This window comes from Rosa chinensis, chromosome 5, assembly GCF_002994745.2.
Source record: "Rosa chinensis cultivar Old Blush chromosome 5, RchiOBHm-V2, whole genome shotgun sequence".
NCBI lineage: Eukaryota > Viridiplantae > Streptophyta > Magnoliopsida > Rosales > Rosaceae > Rosa > Rosa chinensis.
This window is the reverse complement of record NC_037092.1, coordinates 57,062,544-57,068,672: the sequence shown is the minus strand read 5'-3', so window position 1 is coordinate 57,068,672 and position 6,129 is coordinate 57,062,544.

Below are 6,129 nucleotides of genomic sequence, written 5' to 3'. Positions count from 1 at the left end.
GAAATTGATATTTGGGAGAGAATTTGATGTGTCTTTCATTGATAATAGGGGTCTCTTTATATAGAGGATTACAAGTATATAATCAGAGTTGTACATGGAAACATAATCGTATAATGAATGGATATCTACGAAGATATCTCTAAGATTAACCCTATTACAACTTCGACAAATAATCTAGAGTTTGGGTTAGACACATATTCTGGATAGACTTGAACATAGAGTAGATTATTAGTTATTTTCTTACAAAAATAGTGTTTATATATGCGTATTTTTGAACCTCTTTTTTTTTACTACTTGCTGAATTATACACGTATAATTCAAACTTATAAATTTGCCGTATTGCGTTTTTTTACCTAGTAGTTGACCATATAATACACATACATTTTTTTACCAAATTATACGCGTCTCCCTTTTTTACTGACTATGATAATATGCATTCTTAATATCCCAAAAAGAAAGAGAAAAGTTACCAAATGCAAAATTGCAAAAGCTTCTGGATCATCAAGCTCATCAGCAATTGATGCCAGAATGACGTCCAGAAACAAGGTAGCCATGAGCTCAATCTCAGCATCTTCATCCAACTTGACCAAACAAGCAATAATTTCATAAATTTGAGTAACAGATCCTAACACACAAAAGTAGTTATTACATAAACAAAACCCTCTGATGTCACGCAGACAGTCGTGATTCCTTCGGCTGTCACGGTCTCGATATCTAGAATCGGAGGAATCACGACGGCCGCCAAGGGCTTGATGTCCAAAACCAGAGGAATCACTATGACCACCATGGGCTCTATAACCTGAACCGAGGGAATCACGACTGTCGGCGTGACATCGGAGGTGGTATCCAATGCCTTGAACCTAGCAGTAGTCGACCTAACCGACAAAGAGGACTCTCCCTAATCATGCTTCTCACTCATTTTGTGGATTTCTTTTTTTCCAAAACAGTGAGGATCAGAAAAGGGTAAGGGGCTGATATAAGGAAATCAAAAAACAAAAAGGTGAGAGGATTTATATCGATGCGAAATTTGGGTAAGTCGGTAAGCTAAGATCTAGCAAGGTCGGAAGGGAAATTGAAAAAAAAAAAAAAGGCTTTGCACAAAAGAGAAACTTGTAGTTGCTATCTTCAAACTAGCTAGGGTTGCCAACAAAGAAATTACCATAGGACTTGTGCCAATTGTCATTTTCAACGATTTTAATAAAGAAAAGACATCTAAACATCATCTTAAGTATGCGTCAAAACGATATTGTTCATTCCGACTATATATCTAGATTCCACCTGCATTATAAAACTTATCTGAGAATTGAATCCAATTTCCTTTCTCTTTTCTATTTTCCTAGTTTTGCCATTTCTCTTAGGTTAGAACTCTATTGCTTTGGCTGCGAAGAAATACAAACAAATTTAGTTAATAGCACATTGGCACAAACAAAGGCAACCACATGCCTTATACCAATTGTCATTTTCAATGATTTCATTAAAGATAAGACATCTAAACATCATCTCAATCCAAGTGTAATATAGAAAAAATTCATTGCCTCTGGGTTTGAAACTTAGGAATAGGTAATACTAACACGAATATGCATGTAATTACAAGTCTAAGTAGAGATGCTCCTATGCTCATTGAAGGTGTATATGAGGAGTGCATTCCAGATAAAAGCTAAGCAACCTGCAAATTAGAAAATTGAACAATATAATCAGTTAACTTTGTACAGGAAATACATTTACAAACATTTCAAAAAAAAAAAAATTAACGCATTTGATGGAAAATCTTAGGCCAATTTTTAGTATTTGAACTACATCAACGTATACTGGAAAATGTAAGCATTCAATATTGAAAGTCTCATGTATTGGATACTCATTTCTTGAAATAGCCTTTGTTTTTCATAAGAATTGCACTAACTCTCTATTCAAGCACTGCTGCTCATTACAAACCAGGGACGCTTGCATAAATGCAAGCCTAGTAAATAAAAATATTTCTTGCCTCCTAAGGAAAAATTGATCATAAAAGCCTTACATGCTTCCACTCAATTGTGGCATACATGAAGAATAGAAGAACTCAGAAAGCTCCTAGAAACTATCCCTACGCACAATAGACTTGAAAAAAAAAACGCCAGTCACATTTAAGATTGTTACCAACTTCCACAGAAGTCATGATCAAAATGGACTAGCACTTGAAGACCATATGTCGCCCCAAAATATCCACTTAGGTCCAACTTTAGGGGTAGGCCAGCCCATGTCACTAAGTAATAAGACCTTTTTTGGGATTACTTTGCTTTAAAAAAAAAAATAGTTTTTGTCTAAAATTTTTGATTATTGTATTTGGTAAACAAATAAAAAACAGTTGTAATTGAAAATTATAGGAAAATGGTAGCAAATTTAATAAGCAACCCAAATGTTACTTTTAGAAGCTGCTTTCGATCAAAACACGCTCTGAAGTTGTTTTATGTATTGACAGCACTTTTAAAAGTATTGTTTACCAAATACGAAACTGTTTTAATTCACAACTAATTATTCACAATACAGCAGCAGCAGATTTTTTTTTAAAGTCACAGCAATCCCAAACTAGCTAGCCCTAAGTGAGGGTGTCTTACCACCCTCCTTGCAAGCCCCAGACTTAGGCCCAGTCAACCCATACCCATACTGAGGCCTCTAAGCAACAATAGATCCAGGCCCAACTCCATAGCCCAATGGAAACATGGCTCCTCCTCCCACTACTACTGCACTAGAAAGTGACAGTCAGTCTATCGTCGATCGGGCCACCATCTTTGCCCGCACCCACCGTCGACGCTAGGAGTATCACCACCACTGCAATTATTTTCTTTGGCCGACTCCGCCAGTAGACCATTGAGGAGATCTGTGACACCCCACCGAAAAACACCTCTTCTTGATCATACGAAAATCTGCCCCCATGAGCCTACAAGGATGAGAACGCAATCTAACACTCAACCGCTAGAAGAACTTATATCAACCCCCCCGGAAGCAACCCCAACCACCACTGATTGTTACCCTCGCCTTAAAAAAAAAATATTAAAAAAAAATAAAAACATAAGCAATCTGACAAACTTGAGACTAGAGACGACCAAATTGCTGGATCCAAATCAAGAATTTAACCTTCTCAACATTGAGTGTGAAACCCAGAGACCTCACCTAACCTACATAGGTGCTAGACACGATTAGGGACTAACGCCGCGTCTTGCTCAAAACCCTAGAGCTAATGCCGCTCATCGTTTCTCTATAACAAAAAACTATGTTGTAGCTTCTTTTAAGTATAGTCAAATTTAATCCATGACTTAGATTAGACCATAAAAAACATAACAAGACAATGCAGATTTATTTTGTTTTGTCAATGATTTTCATGGTTTAAAAACCTAACACATATTTCGTTCTCTGGATGTGGTATTTCTCATATTCAATTATTCTTTTATTAAAAATAAAATATAAAAAATAGTCAAAATATACTTTTTCCCATAAATGATTTTCATGGCATGAATCAACATGTTGGCAATCAGAGTTTTATGGGGTTCCTATGTATACTCTAACTAGAAAATTGATGTGCACTAGATATGCGCTTGAAGGATGGAAGCAGAATACTTTCAAACTGAGGCAACAACATTAGTTTGAGGTGAAGGGTAGGTAGGAATTTCTTATGAATGAACCATTAACTCCAGCTTTTTGTGAAAAGAAGAAGACATTGATGACCTCATTGCAAAATTTGTTGTCTCAAGAAGAAGCTTTTTGGAAGCAGAGGGCAAAAGTTAGATGGTTATAGGAGGGTGGCCGTAATTCTGGTTTTTTTCATCGAAAGGCTACAAACAGAAAGAGGAAGAATGCACCACTCAGACTGTTTGATTATGAGGGCAGATGGAGAGATGATGATGATGGGATGGAGCGAATCATTTCATCTTATTTCTCGAAGATGTTCATAGCTGGTACTATGGATGTTGAAGCAGTAGAGATGACTCTTGCTACGATTCAGCCTTGTGTTACCAGTGAGGCGGATCAATGGCTTTGTGCACAATATATAGTGGATGAGGTTCGTACTGCTCTGTTCTAAATGTATCCGACAAAATCTTTTGGACCTGATGGCATGCCTCCTTTGTTTTTTCAACATTATTGGGAGATAATAAGTACTAATGTTACTAAGGTGGTTTAGAGCTTCTTGCATTTGGGGTCACTTTTGAAGCATATCAATTTCACTCATATTTGTCTGATTCCAAAAGTGCAGCAACCTGAAACAATGGGGGATTTGAGACCAATAGCTCTTTGCAATGTTATTTATAAACTTTATTCAAAGGTAATTGCTAATTGATTGAAGATTATATTGCTTGAGATTATTTCACCCTTCCAAAGTGTGTTGTACTAGGGAGACTCATCATTTGATAACATATTAGTGGCAAATGAAGTTGCTCAATTTGTTCACAACAAAAGGGAAGGACATGATGATTATATGACTTTAAAACTAGATCTTAGTAAAGCCTATGATCAGATGTAATGAGAGTTTTTACGCAAGGTGATGATACGGTTTGGATTTGCTCAAGCATGGATTGATATTGTCATGCAATGTGTATGTTATGTCACATGTATTTTGATATTGTCATGCAATGTGTATGTTATGTCACATGTATTTTTTTTGGTTCGAGGGAAGCCAAGGGGTTATGTTATTCCTACCAAAGGCTTGCGATAAGGTGATCCGCTCTCACCTTATCCATTTTTTATTGGGGGAAGGTTTCTCAGCTCTTCTTCAACAAAAATAGAGGCTAGGGTTACTTCCTGGAATTGCCATCTACCGGAATGCAGCTAGGGTTAATCATCTTTTATTTGCCGATGATAGTATACTCTATGCTCAAGCTACTCTAGAGGCTTGTTTTCAAATTCAAGAGGTCATCGATATGTATGGAAGGGCTTCGGATCAAGTTGTCAACTTGCATAACAGTTCAATTTGTTTTAGCAAGAATGTGAGTAAGGCAGATCAAGAGGCAGTGGATATCCTGCTTGGGTTAAGGTAGTTGACTCCCATGAAAGATGGGGCTCCCAACTTTTGTTGAGCGCAAGAAAACTGCAACGTTAGAGTACATTAAAGAGAGACTAGCTGATAAACTCAAGCACTGGCAAGAAAAATTACTTAGTGGAGCAGGTAAGGATATCTCGATTCATGTTGTAGCACAAGCCTTTTCTAACTATGCAATGAGTGTCTTTAGCTTACAAAGAATTTATGTGAGGATCTTGAGCAAATGTATGCAAGATTTTGGTGGGGAAGCACTTCCCATAAAAAGAAAATTCATTGGAAGAAATGGGATGATATGTGTCATGCTAAAGAAGTGGGTGGTTTGGGGTTCAAAGTTTGTCTGAATTCAATGTGTCAATGTTGTCTAAACAGGCTTGGCGTGTAGCTTTAGTGCAGGCACCTTTATTGCATAGTTGTATAAGGTTCGTTATTTTTCGGATGATAACTTTTGGAATGCATCTGAACATGCAACTCCTTCCTATTCCTGGACTAGCATTTTTGCTACTAGGGATCTTATTCAAGTTGGCTCCATATGGCATATCAGTGATAGAGCTAATGTATCGGTCTGGAATGATTATTGGATTCCCTCCATTCCGTCCCATAAGCTGCATCACATAAATGATGTAAGTGTTGAAGTGGAATTGGTAAGTGAACTTATTGACCCTCCTAATATTTGGAATGTGCAGAAGGTGCGTGGATGCTTTGTGAATGATGAGGCAGAGGCTGTTTTGGCCATTCCCTTAAGTACTAGGGGACCTATTGATAGGTTGTCTTGGCATTTGTAGAAAACGGGTATGTTTAAAGGGGTATGTTTATAGTGAAGTTTGCTCATAGATTTGCTTTCTCTAAAACTGCTTCTACTTTATCTCCCTTTGTGGTTTCTAATCAACGTGGAACAAAATTTGGCAAACCAAAATACCCAACATTGCAAAGGTTACCGCTTGGAAGATAGGACACAATATTCTGCCTACAAGGGATAGATTGGCTGCTAGACATGTTGTGCTGGAGTCTCATATATGTGTGCTTTGCAATATTGAAGATGAATCTATTTTACATCTTTGTCGGAATTATTCTTTCACTAGGGAAGTGATGGCAACCAATCATAGCTTGAACTTGAGTTGCTT